The 25,425-nt window shown below is 41.7% G+C and overlaps 1 protein-coding gene across 1 annotated transcript in view; it reads right to left on the bottom strand.

Annotated features, from left to right (window-relative positions):
• ZNF469 (zinc finger protein 469) overlaps nucleotides 1–25,425 on the bottom strand; it is a 376,655-nt gene that overhangs the window by 128,521 nt on the left and 222,709 nt on the right. The window contains exon 3 of the mRNA XM_072117100.1: nucleotides 23,037–23,136. The gene's annotated coding sequence lies outside the window, so the exon portion shown is untranslated. The remainder of the gene's footprint in view (nucleotides 1–23,036; nucleotides 23,137–25,425) is intronic.

Below are 25,425 nucleotides of genomic sequence, written 5' to 3'. Positions count from 1 at the left end.
TATGAGATGATCCCAGTGATATAAAACATGGTAAGATGCACATCTGGTTCTTGCCAGTAAGCATTATCATCAGTTGTGACTCAATCACAAAATATCAAGCTGCAGACAGATGAGCAGGACTTAGTCAGAAGGAAATTCACTCTATCTGTCTCCCGTAGATGATAAAGCAGCCAGACATAGCTGCCAGGTATTGGTGTGTGCTGCATTTTGCCTCGGAGCTGTAGTCAGTATTGTGTATTAGTAAAGCCCACAAATGGTGTAATGCTTGGTCAGCATCAGAGGTGATTTTACTGAAGTCAAATTGCGCATTTCTCCCAGTTCCTTGAGGGTACTATATCTATATTCTGGGAAACCAAGTACTAGTGTACAATTATCCTTTAAGTGTTGTACTCCCAAGAATTGCGATCCCTGAACACGAGATATTACTAGAACAGTGGAGGGCATGTCTGTCAGGAGATGTCTGCAGCCAGAAAAAGTATCTGGATTAACTGACAGCCCAGGCACAGTATATGTATAAAGCATGAGACGGCTTACATAAGGATAGTTTGTAGTTTCTGAAGGCTCTCCTCTGAGGGCTCTGACGGCAAAAATTGTAGAACCTAGACACTTATCCTCATGGATTGCTAGTTGGATTCTCAATCCTATTGTTTCATATGACCATGTTTCCCCAAAAATAAGGCTGTGGGGCACATTTACTTACCAGGTCACTGGAGTTCACTGAAAGTGCATTGTCCTTCTATAATGCAGCGTGCCTGAAAGATCATGCGCCTGAAATCACGAATATGTTGCTTCGCCGCTCAGGTCTGACAGAGTTCACCATCTTTTTTGTGTACATCTTAAACATAGGGCACGTCCCCTATTCTGTGTCGAATGGAAGCCTGCGCAGCTGCGCCACAAAAAGGGTTGTGTGACCCACAATCCCAGCGCACTTCTTAAATACATGTGCAAACCATTTTAAGCCCCAAGAAGGTGCACTGCCCGAAAAAAGTGCACAGCTCGACAATTAGTAAATGAGCCCCAGTGTCATATTCATTTTTTCTCCTAATGAGGCATTAGGTTTTATTTTCTGGGGATGTCTTATTTAAAATGAAAAAGAATTCACATAAATTTTTGACCAATAATGTAACTACTTTTTTAACTTTCTCATAACTCCGTGAATTTCATGCTGACTCCAATTCTTTTAGAATCAATGTTCCCAATCTCTCACGTTAAGCACTTTCCTTCAATGAGCCCTTCTTGTCCCGGTAGCTGCTTGTAGTATTTGTAGTGCAACAGTCAGTGATTTTATCCCATGATTTCTTCACCCATGACAATTGTATTTTTAATGTCTGCACTGCAAATCAGTGGTTTAAATTGATTAAACTTAATAAGTTTCTGCTTGTAGCCTTAAAGAACTTAAATTCTGGCTCCTATAAGTAATCTTATAGCTAATTCAGTTGTCTGTATTTTGGGTTTCCAAGCTGTTGATTTAATTTAATTAGACATGCGCCTATTTGCCTTCTGATTGTCTTATGTATGCAAATTACCTAAGGTGAGACTGATCAGTCTCTTCCCTGAAGGTGAGTCAGGGTTGTTCATGAAATTCCTGCATAGCACACCTCACAGTCATTGATATTTCGAAGACAGCTCCTACCTGAAAGTAGTGGTGCCCTCTTCACGGCCCCTTGGTGTGGAGCTGGCAGTTTACAAGGCACTGTGATTATTTCATGGCTTCTACACCAGTTTTCTGGCTTAAACGTCCTGATAAATGTCTCCGACTGTGTATGTGGATGCCATTATTTTACTGGTTTAGAGATGCACTTTATTCTTTAAAATTGCTGCCCAGTCAGTCTACAGAAAAATTATTTTTTTCCTGCACAAAATTACATATATTTTCCAACCACATTTGTAAAATCCCATTTGGGACCATGCAATTTTGGGGTGTTTTAGCTTGAAAGATTTTAGGTGACAGAAGGTTTCCAAAAGTGTTACCCTTCTGTGCCACTTACTTCAGTCATTTCTGTAATGCTGCACCCTAATTGGTAATTGGTAGCATTACAAGTACAATTGAAGGAAGTTGTATGTGTGCAGTCTGGAATCAACTATCCATTCAAGGTAGTGAGTCCAGGTATGCATTTGTAATGAGTTTTAGTTTCCAAACATACCGAAGGTTATCTGTTTTATATTATATAACAGTATTTATAGGGAAAAATGTTGTGGCAGATGCCATCTTATGGGTAATGGTATTGATATTAAATGACAGAAAAAACCTGGAAACTCCTGATATGCAGATTCCCTGCAGCTTGGAAAATATTCAAAGCCACTTCTCACGAACAGAGAGGGGATGTGTGTTACAGTATGTCAGTTTTAATAAAGATCTGCACATCTGTTCTACACATCATCTATGACAGGCACTTTCCTGGTATACCAGATTATAGCATTCATTTTGCAATCCCTTATGGAATTTTTGGAAGATTAAAAAGTATTTGAAGAATGTATTACTTCATAATAACAGATTGTTTGGGCCACTTTAGCGGGAGGAAAATAGGCTATTACCAAATTTGCCATGCAGTATAATGGAAGAAGAACACAACTAGTGGTCTCATATTTATGGATACCTTTCGCAATCTCTTGCTCACTCTTGCCGCATGCATCTCAGAAACATCTAGAATCCACCCATTTCTTACAATTTAAACCTCTAAAATGTTAATTGTTGCTCTGATTCACTCTCGACTAGACTACTGTAACTCCCTATTAATCGGTCTTATGCTCACTAAACTTTCTTCTCTCCAATCTATTCTAAATGCAGCAGCCAGGCTCGTCTTTCAGAACAAACGCTGCACGAATGCCTCCAGTTTGTGCCAGTCATTGCACTGGCTGCCGTCTCCTTTTGAATACAGTGTAAAGAGCAACTGTAAAGTTTTTTGCTTTCCACAAATCAATATCTCTTGGGATGTAAAACAACTTTGCCTATCATCTTTCTTACCTATATCCAGGAGTTTCTTTGCTATACCCCTCAGATTATCTCAGTGCTGCAGTAGCTGCTTCCTCTGGCTTATCTGTCGGACTCCTGGGAGGGGTTACTGAGAGTAACAGTGCTGTCTGTGTATGTAGCAGAGCTGGATGTGTCCAGAGTTGTGGATACAGATGTCTTGTACACAGAATAGTCAGGTATAAGATCTCCCCTGTTCCCTATCAGTTCTTCCATCCCAATCTCTGTCTCTCTCTGCACCCCATGTTGCAGCCCCTCCCCCACCTTGTTATGATCAATATCAGCTGTGTGCAGAGAAGCTATTAACACTTAGTGCTAACACAGTACAGGCTATAGACTTCATGTAACTGGTTTACTTATGATTTCTTCCACTTATTACATGTTCCATGCTCCTCCATGTTATAGAAGTTGCCAGGCTAGTAACCATACACATGTTGTATGTGCATTGTGCAGTGTTCAATCGATTTACTTGTGGGAAACTAAATTGATTTAATGCCAAATTACTAAATTACTTAGAGAGAGAACCCAAAGTATTATGGGATCTGTGTCCAGCTTGAATTGGCCTCAGTTTGAGAGCATAGACAGGCAGAAATTAGTCTGAAAGATTTTTGTCAAACACTTTCAGAACAGAAAATGCCATAACTTTGGAAAGAAAAGAGTGAGCAGCACAAAGTAGGCATCGTTCTGTTTGTTTTTAAAGGGGGAATCATGTATAATAATTTGGTAACATCATTATAACTTTACAGTTACGCTTTAAAATAATCACCCTCATCCACAAAGCTCTGCATGATGCTGCACCTCCCTACCTCTCCTCCCTCATCTGAGTCTACCGCTCAACCAGTGCTCTTCTATCTCCTAATGATGTTAGATTAATCTCTACCTTAATTTGAACCTTTCACTCACCTCTCCGGGACTTCTCACATGCTACACCAATTCTCTGGAATGCCCTATCCCGGACTCGAATTAATACCCAACCTCCAAAGTTTAAAATTAGCTCTTAAAGGTGTATGAAACTGCATGAAATGTCAACTCTCTTTACTGACCCATTCTGTGTTCTCCTCCCATCTGTTATTCACCAAACACCAGACACAAAGCTGCAGGTTTCTCTGCAGTCCTATTGACCTTGGACTTTGTATATAAGATGGCGGCTGATTCAAGCAGCACCTTTATTTATTATATTATATAATTTTTTTCTATTCCCTTATAAAGAATGATTGGACCATTATAAAAGCTGGAACAAGTGAAGAGTACTCAGTACACACGAGAATCATGACTAAGACGCATAGCGTCGAAACGCGTTGATGGCACATTGAGTTTGTACTGTTCCTGAGATGCTAATAAAGAAGACTGCTTTTACATTATCCCTGGTGGCTTCTCGTCAGTGCTGTGTATTCTTCACTTGTTCCATTTTTTTTCAACTACGTGCACCAAAGCTGATACCAGAGGACCATGAACTCTGTTTGCCAGGGTGATCGGAATTCACACCTTTTGGGTGTTATACTGTTCTTATTATACAAGCTGTATCTCTTGTGTCAACACCTACAACTGATCTTTATAAATTCTATAGTGTTTTTCGACTGGAGTCTTTTTCCACCTAAATGAAAATTTGCACCAAATTGGAAATAATGAATTTAGCTCAGTTTGTCGAAAACTAGTCTAAGCAAATAATGAATTTAGCACAAGCAGGTTCTATTTTAAAATGACTTTGAACAGTCCTATGTTCATGTGGCACACTGGAAAGTCACAAAACAGCATTTGTAAAACAACTGTGCCGAAACAATGCCAAACATTGGCAAAAAGAACCCAATCATAAATTCCCCCCAATAGCCTGTAAGCTCGGTATTTGGAGAAAAAAGGATGGTTAGTCTCCTGAAAAAATTATTCTCTAAACTAGAAAATGTTTAAAAAATGTGTAAAAAACAATCACTTAGTCGTAAGAATATTGCCTTCCTGGATTTCAGGTAAATCAAGTAGTTGTAGGGACGGGCACGTGCTGATGCCAGCAGCATCTCCAGACTGTGGAAGGATATCTGCAGGGATTCAGCTCCAGTCAGAGTTTATATGATACAATTTTATGAATTAATTACTTTACAACTAGAGATGAGCGAGCACTAAAATGCTCGAGTGCTCGTTACTCGAGTCGAACTGTTTCCGATGCTCGAGTGCTCGTTTCGAATAACGAACCCCATTGAAGTCAATGGGAGACTCAAGCATTTTTCAAGGGGACCAAGGCTCTGCACAGGGAAGCTTGGCCAAACACCTGGAAACCTCAGAAAATGCTGGAAACACCACGGAAATGGACAGGAAACAGCAGGGGCAGCATGCATGGATGCCTCTGAGGCTGCTTAATCGCACCATTATGCCAAAATTATGGGCAACAGCATGGCGATGACAGAGTGACCGAATGAGGCGAGATAGCATCTAAAACACCCAATAATTGACCCTGACACTATAGGGGACGGCATGCAGAGGCAGCAGCGGCAGGCTAGAGAGTGGCATGGCGACATACCCCAAATGGACTCAGGCTTCAAACCAATTTAAAAAATTCCTTTTGGCGAGGATAAAGTGTAGCACTGTATGTATCAGTATTTTGCCTGGTTAAGGCGGCAGAGAGGAACCAAAGGAGGTGAGCAAGAAGCACTGAAATCATTTCCTATGTGAACAAAAGGTTGACTGTATATTTAGTCGATAACACAGCATGGTGGCGACATAGTGACCAAGTTCCATAACGTATCTGGTGAAACACCCGAAAAATGAGCCTGACACAGCTCATTTGCTAAGGGGACAACATGTGGAGGCAGCCATGGAGACGACTTGATTAAGAGCGACAGTATGGGGCATCCATATTGCGCTGCTATGATTGAAACTTCAGGTCTTCAGCATGGCGGCGACAGATGGGCCGAGTTCCATTATGTATCTGGTGAAACACCCGAAAATTCTGCCTGGCACAGCTCGTTTGATAAGGGGACAATGTATGGAGGCAGTAAGGTAGTAGTAGATTAAAGGTGCTGCAGTTAAAACTATGTTAGTTGCATCTTGGGATGGAGCTGGCAGTCCGCTGCCAGGCGAGCTTTCGCCTGTCCAAGACCCTGTCTCTCGGCTCCTCCCCACCCAAAATGGAAAAGAAAGAAAAGAAACGTTTACTTAAACATTAAACGTTAAACATTTGGCACTGATGCACCAGCTCTGGCCCTGCCTCTCCATCTGGCCCCACCACTGCCTCTTCCAACCTGTTCTGGTATAGGACTCACCTCCATCTCACAAGCACTGTGTTCACCCAGCCTATCAACCCAGCTTGAGTCTGTCACCTCATCATCCTCCGATCCCTCTGTCTGCTCCCCCCTCGGACAACAACTTCACCACTGTCTGACAACCGTGTATCCTCATCCACCGACACCTCTTTACACACTTCTTCCACTACGTCAAGAAGGTCATAATGACCCACAGACTGGGACCGGTGGAAAACCTGGGCATCGGGAAAGAGCTCAGCAGCAACCGGACAAGTGGTTTGTGACTCTTGGAAGGGTCCAGAAAACAATTTTTTCAGAGTATGCCGGTTCAATTGCCAAATTTTCCTGGGAGGGGGCAGACCGGGGGGAAAGAGGTTGAGGTGGAGGAGCTGGAGGAGTGCTCACTTGGGTAACATGAGTGGACTGCGTGGAAGACTGACTGGTGGACAAATGGCCAGAAGCATTGTCCGCAATCCACGACATCACCTGTTCGCACTGTTCTGGCCTCATCAGCAGGTGGTGTCTCACCCCGCCCAGGACCACGACCTCTGACCCCTGCAGTAGTTGGACGCCCACGCCCTCTACCCCTAGCCCTCGAGTTAAACATTTTCAAAATTAAAGTCTATTATATAGACAAAACAGAAATATAAACTGTACATTTTTTTTGTGTTTTTTTATTTTTTGTGTTTTTTAAAAAAAAAACTTAATTTTTTGTATTTTTTTATTTTTTTATAGAACAAAACGTGCAGAAGAAATCACACAGCAACCACAGAAGATGATGATTACTATGGCTAGTTTCTCACCAACAGGATTTTGTGCTGTGCCTGTGACTGAAAAAAAAAAAATTGTCAGACTGTGCCTAATTCAATCAAACCCCTAATAAATTGTCCCACTTAGGTGTTTGAGATGGATATGTGTGTCACTAAGAGCTAAATAGAGCTAAATAGAAAGTCTCCCTGCAAATTAGTCACAATATGGTACTAGCTGCACTACTAGTGCCAGCAAGGCCAACCACAAGCAAATAAAAAAAAAATATATATAACGCTATTGTAGCCCTAAGAAGGGCTGTTGGGTTCTTGTAGAATCACTCCTGCCTAACACTATTCTAATAGAACACCCTAACACTATCCCTGACCAGCAGCAGCTCTCTCCCTAACGTCATGATCCGAGCAGCGCGGGCAGGGGCTAGTCTATTCCAGGGTCACCTGATCAGGCCAGCCAACCACTGCTATCCACATGTAAGTGTACCACGTGATGCTGGGTGTAGCGCTGAGTCTCCTGGCTTGTGATTGGCTCTGTTTCTGGCCGCCAAAAATCTAAACGCCGCGAGATGACATTTTCTCGAGCAGGCGAAATAATTGTCCGAGCACAGTGCACGCAGTGCACGAGTATGTTCGCTCATCTCTATTTACAACATGTTCACTAATTTTTTAGATTTATATACATCTCAAATTATTACTATGTTGTTACTTATGTTCCTTAATATGCACATAAAACACAATGGGGTCCATTTATAAAACTTGCGGTGCCAGTTTTCAGGTGCAGTTTGCACATAAATACATACAAATGCTTGCACATGTATTTGTGTTTGCACCAGTTTTGTGTTGCGGTGTCAGCTGCAACACAAAACTTTGCACCTAAAGGTGCCAATTCACAATGTGCACCACATTTCTGTTGAAAGTTTAACTATGCAGGTCAGTTATACTGAGAGATACAAAAATACCACTAAAATGGTGCACTCAGTTAAGTGCGACTGGCATGTGCAGGGTGTGCTAGAATATTGAAGACTGCGCACTGGTCTTCATTAATCTGGGGCACTCTGCACATCTCACTGTTAATAAATGTACCCCTTTGTTATTCTCAAAGGGTATTTAGATTGCTTATGAGTTTTGTCTAATCATCTTACATTGGCTTATATAATCAGAGTTTAATTTAAAATGTGCCCATGCATGTAATTATTGGGTTGTAAAAGATGTATATACCAGTTACTGCCATTAAAGTATAGCATGGTTCAGTCTTGGCTGACACCGATCCTGTTTTCCGGGGGACGTGGGTGGGCGTGGACATATCCTGACTTTCGTGGATGCCTGCGCACAGCTTCACTGCTGCTTCTCCCTTCTCTCCATTCAGTATAACCCGAGATCTCGGAGCGCAGTAATGTTCCTTAATTCAACACCTCTTTGCAGATGCACCAGCGTTAACTCGTATCAGCTGTTATTGAATTACAAATAGGCCCGTTGCTGTTCATGTTACACAGACCATGAATAAAGGCTCATAAGTATATTGTACTAGACATGTAATTCTGCACTTTTTAAATGGACCAATAAAAATGGCTGTCTGTCTCTAGATGACTGGACTGTACTATATTAATAAACTTCATCTTAAGAAAAACTGAGCAGTCAGAGGTATAGGATAGTCAACTTAGAATGTGTCTTTTCTTTTGTAGTTAATAAAAACACATAACAAAACATTGCTTTTATCTAATCTGCTTTTATTGTTTGTAGGTCATTTCATTTCCTGCCCATGATCATGGGCCCTGTCATTCGTCCAGACTCAGTTAACAGCATTACTAATATGCTTCATAACATCCTCACTAACTTTTCACGTCAGTTATAAGATTGGCAGGGGTTGGTGGACCCACCTTTTTTCCTCCGTTGCCACACTGATTTTTTGCTGCTACTGTAACCTTGTGACTGCTGTATAAATCCCTTTAGAATAAACAAATACTAGTTTATCATCAAGATTGCGATCTCGGTACGGCCGATCTCCTAAGTAGAGGGGAGGGTAAGCAGCGCTTATCCCTCCTCCACCGCAGCGCAACAACATGTGCTCACCTGGGCTATGTCTGTGCGAGCACATGTCTTTGAGAATGAATCCTTATAGCAATCAGTTGGGCCCTCAGTAATCAGATTCTTCTTATCTATTTTTGTGCTATTCTTTTGGGACAAATATTCACTTTAAGTGTCAAATGTTTTTTTTCCATTACAGCTAAAAAATATGGAGGAATCTTTCACAGAGTTATGATGTAAGAATTATTATAGCCATTTACATGGTATGTTTTTAATATACTGTATAAGATTTTGCATTGCAAAGAGGGGAGAAGAGAGCATAATTATTTACCGTATATACTCGTGTATAAGCCGAGTTTTTCAGCATAAAAAATGTGCTGAAAAACCTCGCCTCGGCTTATACACGAGTCAATGATAAAAAAAAAAAATTAATACTCACCCTCTGGTGTCCCCGATGTTCGTCGCGGCTCCCGATCCCTGTTGCGGCTCCCGATCCCTGTCGCGGCTCCCGGCGGCTCCCCGTGTCTTCTCTTCTGTCTTCTATCTTCTCTAGCCAGCAGAGTCGCGTCCATGCGATCTGCCGGCCGTCGCACACTGTGATGCAGCGCTGTCGCCGCTGATGACGTCATCCGCGGCGACAGCGTCGCATCACAGTGTGCGACGGCCGGCGCGATCTCCCGGCCAGAGAAGAGTGAAGAGTGAAGAAGCCGCCGGGAGCCGCGACGAACATCGGGGACGACGGAGGGTGAGTATTAAGTCTATTTCTTTATCTGTATACTACTAGGGGCTGCTGTATACTACTGAGGGCAGACTGTATACTGATGGGGACAAGCTGTATACTACTGGGGGCAGGCTGTATACTACTGGGGGCAGGCTGTATACTACTGGGGACAACCTATATACTACTGGGGACAACCTATATACTACTGGGGGCAAGCTGTATACTACTGGGGGCAAGCTTTATACTGATGGGGGCAAGCTGTATACTGATGGGAGCAGGCTGTATACTGCAAGTGGGCAGGCTGGCGGTATGCTACATGGGGCAGGCTGGCGGTATGCTACATGGGGGCAGGCTGACGTTATGCTACATGGGGGCAGGCTGGCGGTATGCTACATGGGGGCAGGCTGGCGGTATGCTACATGGGGGCAGGCTGGCGGTATGCTACATGGGGGCTGGTTGGCGGTATGCTACATGGGGGCTGGTTGGCGGTATGCTACATGAGGGCTGTTTGGCGGTATGCTACATGGGGGCTGGTTGGCGGTATATTACACCCTCGGCTTATACTCGAGTCAATAGGTTTTCCCAGTTTTTGGTGGTAAAATTAGGGGTCTCGGCTTATACTCGAGTATATACGGTAATTGGTCTTTAGAATACAATGCAATGTCCAATATGTTTACTTTCATAGTGATATTTGTGCAAAAAAATGGTTATTTTTATTATGAGAATAAAAGGCTGAGCTTTGGGGCATAATTATCATTTTTGCAGCGGAAGCTGGCAGTGCAGCATTTCACATATGAAAAGTTGCCAGCAGCAGTGAGTTCGCTGGCGCAGGCACAGTAACGCTCCGTGCCGACCCACTCTCAACCTGCCGTGCCCTCACTGGCATGAAGGTGGTGGAGAGGGCAAAATAGTGACAAGTGGTGCAGTGGTGAAGTGGGCTGAGCTGCAATATCAATAAGCAAGAGTTCTCCTTACAGAGACTTTGCCAATTAAGTCCGTCTGGGAGCTAGCAAATACGTTTCCAGGATGGGAAAAAGAAAACATTGCCTCTTTTTGTTACCTTGAAAGGCAGCCCCTTAACATCAAGTATGACTTTCAGGAAGCCTACATTTACAGTGTTTGGTGTGTGTGTGTGTGTGGGGGGGGGGGCTGTATGTATGTGGCACTGGTCACATTAACTTCACTCAAACACTACTATGCTGTACCAGGCCGTACCTCAATAGACATGGGCCACATTCATTTGTTTTTCATTACATAGCCATTTTCCATTTCCCAAAGTCATTATTGCCCGTTACCAGAATATGACATCATATAATATATTGACTTCTTATTGACCATTTCTAAATAGACGTTGTCAACTGTTTTACAACCTAAGGATGGTTAATTAGACTATAATTATGGGACTGGAGGCCAGGCCTTAGAGATATGGTCTTATTAGGAGCATCAGATATTATCCATCTGTCAGCACTCCACATCTGATGACCACAGATTCCTATCAGCACACAAAGAAGGTCACAACAAGATTGCTTCAGCATACCTGATGTTCAGCGTCCAGATCCACAGGCACAACATCTTCCAATACATGACGTCTTTGTGAACTCCAATCATATCTGTTTTTCTTAGATTTATTTTACAGATAAATAATAAATTAACTGTGAAAACTAGCAATACCAGGATAAATGAGATTTAGTGCAACCACTTCCATATGAATACCTGCCAGACACATGGATATCTCTGTTCTAAATGAAGTGAATTTTAAGCTGTTTGACACAATTTACACGATAGTAATAGGTTTTGTGGATTACTGCAGCTTTGATTTACATGTAACATGAGAGCAGCAGTATGTGCAGAGATTAATGGCTGTTGAGTTACCCGCATAGGTTTGTTCTTCAATACTGTGCAGCAAAACACTGACCACTTCACATAATGATCAAATGTTATCAGCAAAACAGATGCTACACAATTTGGGTATCATTCTACCATATCAACTAAATAAAAGCACTGACTATAGGTTTCAGTACTTTTATATACCTTATATACTCGAGTATAAGCCTAGTTTTTCAGCACAAAATTTGTGCTCAAAAACCCTAACTCGGCTTATACTCGAGTCAACTAAAAACATAAAGACAAAACTCACCTTTCTGACGTCACCCATAGGTCCTCTTCTGTCTGAGACAGAAGAGGACCTATGGGGGACGTCGGAAAGATGAGTACAGTGTTATTTTTTTTTCCTACTACAGGGGTTGGGCAGGCTGTATGCTACAGGGGCTGGCAGACTATATACTGGGAGGCTGTAACCAATGCATTTCCCACCCTCGGCTTATACTCGAGTCAATAGGTTTTCCCGTTTTTTTTGTGTTGAAATTAGGGGTCTCGGCTTATACTCGGGTCGGCTTATACTCGAGTATATACAGTACTTTCTCTATGAATCAGAAATGGTAGACATTCTAAGATGTATATATACGAGTGTTCACATACCGTTTTGTTGGTTTTTGTGGTCTTTTTGTTGTGTCAATACTTTTTTTCAATTTTGCGGCTGAATGTTCAAGTATATAGAAGGATTTTTGGCAAAAGAAATGCAACTAGATTGTTGCAACATAAATATAAGACTATGCGCACACAACATGTGCTGTTATACAGGACACAAATACGGCCTGTGGACCGTCACTCGCCACTAATAATAAGAAAAAACTGCACAGCAGGAATACGACCTGTCTTATCTTTCACGCCCTGGGTATTCGGCTCATATAATTGTACCTGAGCCAATATGGGGTAAATGGGGAGGTATGCTAGCTGGAAAACTAATGGCTAGAAAAGCATGTAGGCCAAGACAGCATAGGGAAGGGTAGATTGGGTTAGATATTTTTCTTTTAGCAAGTTGTTACTGATTGTTTCATAACACTAAAACAAAAATGCTTTACTTTGGAAATATTAACTGCATGGTTTATTGTGAAAACCCATGCTAAAATATATAACTAAGCCATTTTGCTTTTTGCCATTTCCATTATTCACTGCCTGTCTTTTTTCCTGTTAGGAGCTTTTTGAGGGTTTGTTTTCTGCAACAAATTGTACTTCCTAGTGACGGCATTTAATATTTAATTCGTTGTACTGGGAAGTTGGAAAAAAATACCAGATGTGATGAAGAAAAACATTTTTACCATTTTCTTGTGGACATGTTATAGCTTTTACTGTGGGCTCCAAATAAAAAATTCTCATACATTCTTTGGTAAAATTACTGGGATACCACATTTATATAGGTTTTATGTTTTCTAGATTTTAAAAAAATGTAAACCTTTGTAGAAAAAAAATCTTAATTTTACTCTATTCTGATGCCAATAACTTTTTCATACTTTGTCGTATGGAGCTGTGTAAGGTGTAATTTTTTTAGTCCTAGTGAATAACAGGTCATCCAGGCTGTCATGACAAAGGATCATTGCTCCCCAAAGTCATTACAGGGAGCAATGATTCTACCCAAAATGGCAGCGCACACACACCGCTGGTATTTAACTGCCACCAGCACCGAGTGTCAGTGGTGGGTATTTGCAGCATCGCTGCTCACTATCAGTCTCTTTTTGTATATTGCATCTTCTATTGCCCGAAACTCCTGATGTGGAAGGGCCGCAGCTGTGGTTGGAACAGCACCGCTGGCCTCTGTATACAAACAGGAACCTGACAGTGACAGACAGCACCACGGTTCATTGACCAACCAAGGTTGTATGTCTTTGGCCTTATAACAACAGAGGAAAATTGCATAATGAGTGCCCACAAGAGACCCTTCTCCATCCGCAACCGACATAGGCTGCACATGTAGAATAAGCATCCTGTAACCTCTGTAGGTATGAAAAGCTCTCTGTATAGCTATACAAGCTGCAAGTATACAAGTTGGGCCCCTTTCACACTTGCGTTTCTCACGCGCGTTTTCTGCGCGTGCTTTTGACGCGCAGAACTTGCATTGCACTCTGATCCATTGTAACCAATGGGTCTTTTCAGACTTGCATTCTTTTTCACGCACACATGCGTTTTTTTAAAAAAAAACGCACCATACAAGTCTATGGCCCCTTCCACACTTGCGTTGCAGATCACGTCAGAGTTTGATCAGGGTGCGATCAGGGTTTGGTCAGTGAAAAACGCACATTTTGCATCAGAGTGAAATCAGTTTTTAGTCAGAGTTTGTTCAGTGTCTCAGTTTTTCATGCGCGTTTTCAATGCAATTTCAATGCGTTTTTCATGCGCAGAAAATGCGTGTGAAATGGACTCAGGACTGAGCTCTATCTTTTCTATGGCAATTGATGCATGAAGAACGCATTGCACTTGCATTGCACTTGCAAGTGTCTCAGAGTGCAATGCGTTTTTGATGCGTCTCCATAGACTTGTATGGTGCGTTTTTCACTCGCGCAACTTGCAAAAGTAGAGCATGTCGAGATTTAAACGCGCGTTTAAAAAAACGCTCGTGTGTGCGTGAAAAAAAATGCAAGTCTGAAAAGACCCATTGATTACAATGGGTCAGAGTGCAATGCAAGTTTTGCACGTCAAAAGCACGCACAGAAAACGCGCGTGAAAAACGCAAGTGTGAAAGAGGCCTTACAAGGATTAGTAGTATTGAACGGACCTGGCCAAGTGTGGGTTTTAACTCTTTGAATTCTGCTGACAAATTAGCAAATTACCCACCACCGCACACACCGGCACTTTGGGGAGAATCGTTGCATCCCGCTAACGTCATCAACAGTGACGACCTCCCCAAAATTGCATTGCGCAGGCTAGTAAACTTGGCCTAACCCAAATTTCTACGGCTCCACTCATCACTAATTACTCATATAGAAAAATCAGCACATGGTAAAAAAATTGTGCTAAAAAGGGTCCAAAATGACCCATGTAATTCCATTATATTAGTCATCTGTGTGACAGATAAAATGTCTGCATGCTTGCATTTTACGGCACTGAAAAGTTCAAGAAATTCTAAGCTTTTCCTTTACGTACCTGTCTAGACAGTGTTTTCTGAATACATATGGTCCATGCTTCACTTGGGTAGCATATAAATGAAAGAAGACTGTGGAGGGACATCCCTAAACAAAATCATATTGCTGGAGTAAGGAGGATTTCTTGGAAACATTCCATTTATAATGGAATAGCTTCTAGTACCAGTAGGGAGTCATTATACTGTTATCTGTAATTTTCCAATCCCTTAGGAGCCATCCACTCTATGAACAGTGGCTGGAAGCATCACAGCTTTATAGCATTGGAGTCACTCATGTATTCCAATATTTTCTGCACACAAACTTAAATCGGCAGATTATCAGATTACTACAGCATGGCTCCAACAATAAGCTACAGGAGATACGGGGGGGGGGGTGTCTATATTATATATGCATTGTATTGATTTAAAAAACAGTCATTTGTTCAGTATGCCCTTGAATGTCCATTTGCCCTTGAATACCAAAAATTAAATATTTGTCTTGTCTTAAGACTTTCATATTCACAAGGGGACAAACCAGAAAATTCACCCAACAGTGTTGTGCAATTGTAAGCTTTTAGGGGAAGATGGGAAAGTTAAGAAGGAAAAGAGTGCTACTTAGATTTTGGAAGACATATTTAGCTGGGATAGTTTTCAAGTGACCCCTTATGGAAAACTACATCCCTCCAGGAATCAGCCCTCTAGTTATTTTTTTTCCAGGTACAGCACTATGATATATGGGGGGAATTTATCACACCTGAAAACAGGCAAGAAGCCATGATTTAGTTGCAATTCCTGACAGTTTGGGGATGGAGAGGGAAATGACTGGCTGCTCTGCTGGCTTAGAAGTGCTACAGTGGCCGGAGCCTCCTGACATACCGACATGTGCAGTGGAGTGGGGGCACTATCATACGCAGGGGTAAATATGTCCTTTAGTGTTTTTGTACCATGCAAAACTCAAATAAGAAAAAGCAGCTTTTGGAGTGCAATGTACTGTGTGCAGCAGAGCTGTGTGTGTGTAGCACATATGTATGTATATGTGAGCACAGAAGTGATGTCTATGTACATAGCCAACAGAACTAATCTTTTTGTTAGTAACATCCTTAAAGGGCACCTACCACCACAAATCTACCTATAAAGGTAGATCGGGTGGTAGGTGAATCAATGGGACGTGAGGATAGCCCTTTTAAGGGCTAATCCTCACGTCCCCGCACTTTTTTGTAAACTTTTATTACCCTAATATGTTAATTTTGTTATGCGGCTACTTGGGCTTGGAGTAGCCGCATCTGAGGTTACACGAGGCGGCTACTCCACGCCCCGGTAGCCACTTTACCCCTCCTACTCACCATGTTCGGCGCGCAGCTCCTCGTAGCTGCGCGCCCTCATCCGCCGATCCTGCCGTCTGCGCATGCGCAGAACAGCAGGCCCGCGCCTGTGCAGCCCCGGCTTCGGAGCAGTGACCGCGCAGGCGCGGGCCTGCTGTTCTGCGCATGCGCAGACGGCAGGATCGGCGGACGAGGGCGCGCAGCTACGAGCAGCTGCGCGCCGAACATGGTGAGTAGGAGGGGTAAAGTGGCTACCGGGGCGTGGAGTAGCCGCCTCGTGTAACCTCAGATGCGGCTACTCCACGCCCAAGTAGCCGCATAACAAAATTAACATATTAGGGTAATAAAAGTTTACAAAAGTGTGCGGGGACGTGAGGATTAGCCCTTAAAAGGGCTATCCTCACGTCCCATTGATTCACCTACCACCCGATCTACCTTTATAGGTAGATTTGTGGCGGTAGGTTTCCTTTAACTACCTTAGAGTTACTGATACTGAGCCCGTTGACACACAAATAAGGTTTAAATATAATCAATTTTTTCTTATTTATATCTTACCTAAACTTGTGGTGAATCTTATAGTGCAATAAGTATTATAGTCTGGAAACTAGAGTAATCTAGGATGGTGGAAAGGAAACTCTTAAAGAGTATCTGTAAAGTCTAAAAACTTTTGCCTAGCTCTTCACTAAGCCAAAATAAGCAATTCTCTAATATACATTCATTACCTGCTGCCATTTTCCGGCTAACAGACAGGAAGCTAGCAGTACCTTATCTCTCTGGCTGTCTTTGTGTATACTGGTTTTCCATGGGAATCCATAGCTAGATGGAGCAGTGGAAAGGAGACTGGGGGGAGGAGTTACTAGCACATGCACTCTCAGGATCAGTATAAGCTCTCAGCAGCTGCAGGAGCTGCCATGATGTCATCCAATTACATACCAGGAATGGGATCTAGCAGTGCTGTTTGTGTTTGAAAGTTTTAATATACAGTATTTTTCAGACTATAATGCGCACCAGATTATAAGGTGCACCATCAATAAATGCCTGCTAAAAATTCTAGGTTCATATATAATGCGCACCTGATTATAAAGCGCATCCGATTATAAGGATGAATGACCAGCAGGTGGCAGACCTGTGCACAGTTCAAGGCAGCTGTTGTCTGTAAGTACGGTTCATATATAAGGCGCACTGGACTATAAGGTGCACCTTTGATTTCTGAGAAAATCTAAGGATTTTTTGTGTGCCTTTTAGTCCGAAAAATACAGTAGTAGAAAAGTGTATATATGAAGGCAAAAAAAAGTCAGAGCTCAGGCTCCCTATCAGTTTTGATGAATGGATCAGATCCATTAACACAATGTTAGCGCATGTGTTAACATATAACATATGTGTTAACATTGTGTTAATGTACACATTTTGTAAACACAATGTTAACAGCTATGTAATCAGGCAACTCTCCTCTTACCAGCTGTTCTGATGCGTTTTAAAACGTCTGTGTTAATGCCACATGACAATATATCCTGCTCTGTCTTTCCTGCCTTGCCTTTGCATAAGCAGTACTGATTCTGGCTGGATTTGTGGACGTTCATGTGGATGTCCTGAGGGTATCACTGCCCATAGCTGATGTCACAACCAGGAGGTCCTGCCACTTCAGGAAAAGCTGACAGTGTTTTACAGATAGCCTTATATATCTATTAGCCCTATGTCTCAGGATAGGAAGAAGTCAGAAGCATGATACAGGTATGGTTTGAATTGGTGTCAAAGGTTTTCTCCAGCTGCATTTTTGTCAGTAACTTTACATTTACACTTTATGTACAGAAAAAGGTACTTTCTCATGATAATATTACAAATGTCATTTTTTTTCTAAACTACACCTTCACCTTACATCTTCAGCTAAGTTATGAAAATTACTGTTGTGGATTCCCTCTTTTATGTTAAAACTCGCGTATATATATATATATATATATATATATATAACTATTCTCTTCCAAAGTCATAGGTAAACAAGCTGAGAACAATCATGTATTGTCTGAGATGGAACACTTTTTACAGGCTAGAAGGGGGAACATCACTTCACATGCCCCAGTCTTAGACTTTATAGCAGCTAGACCCATGGTTCTAGTGTCATTGTGAAGAAGAGAATCTAATATTTGAAAATGATTGTAATTCTGTGTGCTATAAAAAAACTGGTAGGTTAAGGCATAGTTAGAAATGCGATCTACATATATAGATCCAATTCCTGACTTTCTATCGGCTGTTCTATAGCACAAAGAACCACTATCATGAAGGGTGTCTAAAATAAAATGTACTCTTCTAAACCCATTTGTATTTGACTTTGGAGGTGATTTTTTATAGGTAATCAGATGAGTTTTAACACAAAGAGAGATTGCCAGAAAGGATATATCATAAAAGCTTACTGCATTTACATCTGGTGTCCATTTAAATATGAGTCATCATTTTAAGCATCACACGTTTTATTTTTATTAACTGGGTAACATGTTATGGCCTGTGGCTCCTAACAGGGATCAGTGATGCAGTGTTGGTCATATCTGTACATACAATACAAAACATTTTCTCTTCCATGTGTCATTCACTTTTTGTCCACTAAGATAGTAATGAATCACAAAGTGCCAGTTAAAGGCATATGCAGCTGTTAATGTTGGCAGTCACAAGTTTATGATCATTGTAAGTAAATTTTGTCAATTTGTGATCACTTTTGTGTTGCCAGTTGTCAGTTTCTGATTTGCTCTTAAATATTATCAGCTGTCCGCTTCAGATAACTTGTGTGCGGGGAATTGGAAGAAAAGAAAGAGCCAGCAGATGTTGAGATATCATCTACAGAAATTAGAGGCACATTGCTACATCATTAGAAAGTATAAGAATAGACGCTGCATAAAAGGAACCTTTAATAAGAAACACGTGGCTGATGCTCTGTTTACACCTCCAGCTAGATGAGCATGGCTCTGGGCCAGCCATGGATGGGATGTCAGAAGAGAGATTATCTTAGCACCTTATTATTTTATAGAGCTGCTGAAAAGGTAGTATCCATCTTACTATTAATGCATCAGTCTGCAGCATTTCCATCAGCGCTAAGCTTTGCTTATGATTTCAAAGCATACTTCTGTCCATTGCTCTGAGCCCAGACAGGCAAATTTGCATGATTATCTGCTGTGGAGAAAATGGGGCAACTTTGGGGCAGGTTGAAAGTTCACTGCCTGGGCGCAGTTCTAATTAAAGCACGATGAGGATTCCAAAATGGAATTTAGTAATGCATTTCTCTCCGTGTCATCCAATAATGGGGCCTAGTGACAAAAAATCATACATTTTTTATCTTCTTTCAGCTTGGCAAAAATGAGAAAAAACAGGACCTGGTAAATGGTGCTTTGATTGGTTGAAAGTTTCCATTTCTAACAGTTTTATTTGCAGTTTATTTGAGAATTTCCCTTAAATCTGAATTCCATTGAAGCTCTAAGAAGCTCTAAGGCCCCTTTCACACTTGCGTTTTTCACACACGTTTTCTGTGCGTGCTTTTGACACGCAGAACTTGCATTGCACTCTGACCCATTGTAACCAATGGGTCTTTTCAGACTTGCATTCTTTTTCACGCACACACGCGCGTTTAAATCTCAACATGCTCTACTTTTGCAAGTCAGACGCGTGAAAAACGCACCATACAAGTCTATGGAGATGCATCAAAAACGCATTGCACTCTGAGACACTTGCAAGTGCAATGCAAGTGCAATGCGTTTTTCATGCATCAATTGCCATAGAAAAGATAGAGCTCAGTCCTGAGTCCATTTCACGCACATTTTCTGCGCGTGAAAAACGCATTGAAATTGCATTGAGATTGTATCAAAAACGCGCGTGAAAAACTGAGACACTGAACAAACTCTGACTGAAAACTGATTGCACTCTGAAGGACCCTTCCACACTTGCGTTGCAGATCACGTCAGAGTTTGATCAGGGTGCGATCAGGGTTTGGTCAGTGAAAAACGCGCATTTTGCATCAGAGTGCAATCAGTTTTCAGTCAGAGTTTGTTCAGTGTCTCAGTTTTTCACGCGCGTTTTTGATGCAATTGCAATGCAATTTCAATGCGTTATTCACGTGCAGAAAACGCGCGTGAAATGGACTCAGGACTGAGCTCTATCTTTTCTATGGCAATTGATGCATGAAAAACGCATTGCACTTGCATTGCACTTGCAAGTGTCTCAGAGTGCAATGCGTTTTTGATGCATCTCCATAGACTTGTATGGTGCGTTTTTCACGCACGTGACTTGCAAAAGTAGAACATGTCGAGATTTAAACGCGCGTTAAAAAAAACGCGCGTGTGTGCGTGAAAAAAAATGCAAGTCTGAAAAGACCCATTGGTTACAATGGGTCAGAGTGAAATGCAAGTTCTGCACGTCAAAAGCACGCGCAGAAAACGCGTGTGAAAAACGCAAGTGTGAAAGGGGCCTAAGGCCCCTTTCACACTTGCGTTGCAGATCACGTCAGAGTTTGATCAGGGTGCGATCAGGGTTTGGTCAGTGAAAAACGCACATTTTGCATCAGAGTGCAATCAGTTTTCAGTCAGAGTTTGTTCAGTGTCTCAGTTTTTCACGCGCGTTTTTGATGCAATTGCAATGCAATTTCAATGCGTTTTTCACGCACAGAAAATGCGCGTGAAATGGACTCAGGACTGAGCTCTATCTTTTCTATGGCAATTGATGCGTGAAAAATGCATTGCACTTGCGTTGGACTTGCAAGTGTCTCAGAGTGCAATGCGTTTTTGATGCATCTCCATAGACTTGCATGGTGCGTTTTTCACGCGCGTGACTTGCAAAAGTAGAGCATGTCGAGATTTAAACGCGCGTTAAAAAAAACGCGTGTGTGTGCGTGAAAAAAAATGCAAGTCTGAAAAGACCCATTGGTTACAATGGGTCAGAGTGCAATGCAAGTTCTGCGCGTCAAAAGCACGCGCAGAAAACGCGCGTGAAAAACGCAAGTGTGAAAGGGGCCTAAGTTGTCCAAGATAATTAAACTCACTGTCAGGCCCCTTCCACACTTGCGTTGCATTTCACGTCAGAGTTTGATCAGGGTGTGATCAGGGTTTGGTCAGTGAAGAACGCGCATTTTGCATCAGAGTGCAATCAGTTTTCAGTCAGAGTTTGTTCAATGTCTCAGTTTTTCATGCGCGTTTGCAATGCAATTTCAATGCGTTTTTCACGCGCATAAAATGCACGTAAAATGGACTCAGGACTGAGCTCTATCTTTTTGATGGCAATTGATGCGTGAAAAACGCATTGCACTTGCATTGCACTTGCAAGTGTCTCAGAGTGCAATGCGTTTTTGATGCGTCTCCATAGACCTGTATGGTGCGTTTTTCACGCGCGTGACTTGCAAAAGTAGAGCAAAAAACCACGCGTGTGTGTGTGAAAAAAAATGCAAATCTGAAAAGACCCATTGATTACAATAGGTCAGAGTGCAATGCAAGTTCTGCGCGTCAAAAGCGCGCGCAGAAAACGCATGTGAAAAACGCAAGTGTGAAAGGGGCCTTAGTAATTTCACAAAAAGAGAACCTGTTCTTGCCCATTTTATTCCATGCTGTTTTTGGCATCATCAGTCAGGTCCTTCCTGGTTGATCTTTTTTAACTAGTTGTGCAATATACAACACATCACTAATACAGCTAGTCATTGCAGCAGCGTTCAAGTTAACAAAGGACTGGGAAAAACAGACAGAGGAAAAAATTGGTGAAAAATGTTTTTTCTTTTTAGATAGAAAATTCCTTTTATTATCACTGACAGTATGTTTGAACCAGTTTCCTAATGGGTTTGCATACTTCATTGTTTGGTGTACTGTATGGCAAGACTTTATAAAAATAAGTATAAAAAGGAAGAAAAAATGTAAGTTCAACCTAAAAGAAGTCTTTCTGATAGACTACAAGTTATTTTACTAGATAGAAACCATAAAGACAATGTTACTCTGCACCGGGGATATGTACGCTGGCTGTGTGAGTGCAGACTATTACCCTCTCCAGCACTCTGGAGGGTTTGCTGAATATAAACATGTGTAGGGATTAGCATTAACATAATAAAAGATTTATTCTGGTTAATGCCTTCACATCTCCCTTGTACCTAGACTATTTGACAAATTAAATATGTCAGAATGCTAACATTTCTGAAATAAAGTGATGATAAATGATCAGGACGAGATACGCCATCTACTACCCCAGACATTGCAGCCATTCCCTGGATTTCTAAAAGTGAGGTTTAGCTTCCACAAGGGTTCCTGACCACAAGTTATACTTCAGAAGACTGTAAACACCAAGCGGCATGCAGTTTCCCTGCCGCTTCCTGGAAATAACCTTCTGCTTTAAGAGAAACAGGTTTATTTGTTCCACAATTAATGCTTTTCCTTCTCTGAGCAAACAACATCAAACAGTTTGATAAAACCTTCCCTTCTCCATTAACCATCTGCAAAATATTAAACCATTCTTTTATAGTCTGCCAGTATTAAATAGCTATTAACCTGTTCATTGCTGGGTAAAACTTAGTGATAATAAACACATTTGTTAGGCCAAGTTTCCATGGCATGTGAATTGCATGTGAATGGAATATAAAATACCTCCTAAATATTAGCAGACAATAAACAGGAATAGAAACAGTCAATTACCCCCAATTTTAGGTGAAATAAAGAAAGTCCTGATACAGGTAAAGAAAATACAAGTGGTTACAGGCAACATACAACATATTCCATGTCTGCATTATGAATTCTATATGATATTCCACACTTATGTGATTGTGGGATTGAGGTCTTTCTTTGCATAGCACTGCTATTGGATGTGTATGGCCAGCATAAAATCATTTGGAAAGTATAACCTTCCAGAGAAAAGTTTATGTTATTCTGTGAGCTGCTGATTACTACGATGATTGTTTTCAGAGCCTCCATTTCTTTGGCTTGAAGAATATGTTGAAAACATCATTTCCCATCAGATAGCTATAAAACATGCCATTTTGTTTCCAGTTTCTGCAGTAAATCCATAATTCGGTCATGCTAGGAGAAAATTATTTGGCTTACCCTGGTCAGGACCTGTTCATAGCCATGCTTGGGTTACATCAGCCAGAGCCAAAGGAAGGTAATTCAGGTTACTTCTTGCAGCTTTAGCTGGCAGTATCAACTAAGGAAAGGGAAGACATTAAAGTTTTTATTACAAATAAATAGCAGCCACATATTATACATTAATATACAAAGAATGGTGGAATTCAATCATTCTAGTTTATAATAAAAGATAATCAATTTCCTCCAGTGTTTTACTTGTAGTAATACTAGTAGTTTGGGCCATAGAAGCTCATAATACACTTAAAACGCTATAAGGCACTAATAGTTCCCATAATTTAGAGGATTTAGAGGACATAAAATAAATGAATCCACATGGATTATTTGTGATGTGATGAATATTTTCACATCAATAAAAGATATTTTTAAAAACTGCTCAAAAGATCATTCAGTCTCATCGCACAGTAAGAGAGATTTGCCTAAAAATAAAGAGTTTCTTTCTTACTAGTTACATTTTTTACTTCTATTCTGGCAAAAATGAAAGGTGGCACCAGTTTTATAAAGCTTGGAGCTGCCACAGCTTTTTTAAGTAGAGCTATGCCGGAACAGCACATGGCCAGGCTCCCCTTAAAGACATGATATTAGCAGGGTTAATCCTCACCATGAAACCACAACATTCTTGGACTTCAGCTGGTAACCCGACACACAGAATATCTCATAACAGATACTGCCTTACTGTTGCTTTGAGTCATTTTCCATAGACAATCCATCCACAATCTTGTTTTTGTAGCTAGATTTAAAAATATATCCATCAATCTGATATTTTACAGGAGCTATCCTGCCAAGATTCCCTGTTGGGTTACATAATGGACTGTGGGAGGTCGTTTGTCTAATTACATATCAACATTCCACCTATGTCTTATTGATTATTAATGTTCTGTTGCATATATACCACAGATACATTTTTACAAATATAGTATAGTATTCAAGAGAAAGCTTTTGCTTTGATATTCATAGTAGTTATTTTGATGCAGTCTTATGAGGTTAGTTCCATTAGATACAACACCCATCAAAGTGACAATGACCTGTATGAACAGCTTGAACCCACCCTTTCTGGCTTCCTGAACACGACGAGTACAGTTTCAATGGATGCATACAATGAACCCTTGGACCATTGTTTGCTTGACGTGTGTCATCAGTGGGTGAGGCCTGCCACAGGCAACAGGGCAGTCGACTCACAAGGTACAGTGCCGTGGAATCCACTTCCACGGGCTTGAGATCATAGAAGTTCATCGAAACAATGGCTAGATGGAGATTTTGAAAAATTGCCTTTAAATCCAAGAATAACGAAGACATTTCATTGAAAATAAGGAACCATAAATAACATGTCCTGGAAGTGTCCTATGTTTGAGGTAGAAAATTACTGAACCTGGTGCTCCCAGGGGCAAAACTTAGAAATGCTGGGGCCAATAACAAAATTGTCATTGGGCTCTCCTCCACATAAGCACAAAAGGGTGAAATGCACACTGCATGTCTGTGGCCTAAGGTCCAATTATCTTGCGCATAGTTTCAGAATGTGTGCTAGCCATTGTTTCAATTTCTTGCACACATGCCCAACATGAGCCAACAGCCAGAGAAGCAAATCTCAGTGCACGATCTAATACTGTCTGAATTTGTAACTCAAACAGCTTTTTCTCCGTCAGCAGCTTCTGACGGACCATGTGGTCCATGATATGCACACAAGGCTTTAGTTTGATTGTACACAGTGCAGGAGATATATTAAAATGATACAAAGTTAGATGGAGATTAGAGATGAGCGAGTATACTCGAGATCGAGCATTTAATTTAAAAAACACAGTGAAGAACAGTGAAGAATAGAATAAAAACAGTGAACACAGGATTATTTAAGTGAAAAACACAGTGAAGAATAGATTACAGATGTTCGGCACATCTACTTACTTGTTGTGAGATACGCGCGGAACAGTGACGTTGGGGGAACAGCAGCACGGAGACACCGGGGAGCAGCAGCACGGAGACATCGGGGGAACAGCAGCATAGAGACATCGGGGGAGAAGCAGCACGGAGACACCGGGGAGCAGCAGCAGGGAGCATCGGGCAGCAGGGAGACATCGGGCAGCACGGAGACATTGGGGCAGGGGAAGAATGGAGACACTGGGGCAACACGGAGACACTGAGGTAGCACGGACACATCTGGCAGCACGGAGACACTGGGGCAGCAGGGAGACATCGGGCAGCAGGGAGACATCGGGGCAGGGGCAGAACGATGACACTGGGGCAGCACGGTGACACTGGGGCAGCACGGAGACACTTGGGCAGCACGGAGACATCGGGCAGCATGGAGACATCGGGCAGCACGGAGACATCGGGGCAGGGGCAGAACGGAGACACT

Source organism: Engystomops pustulosus, chromosome 7 (genome assembly GCF_040894005.1).
Source record: "Engystomops pustulosus chromosome 7, aEngPut4.maternal, whole genome shotgun sequence".
Taxonomy (NCBI): Eukaryota; Metazoa; Chordata; class Amphibia; order Anura; family Leptodactylidae; genus Engystomops; species Engystomops pustulosus.
The sequence above is the reverse complement of the archived record's forward strand: the minus strand, read 5'-3'. Positions and strand labels throughout refer to the sequence as shown.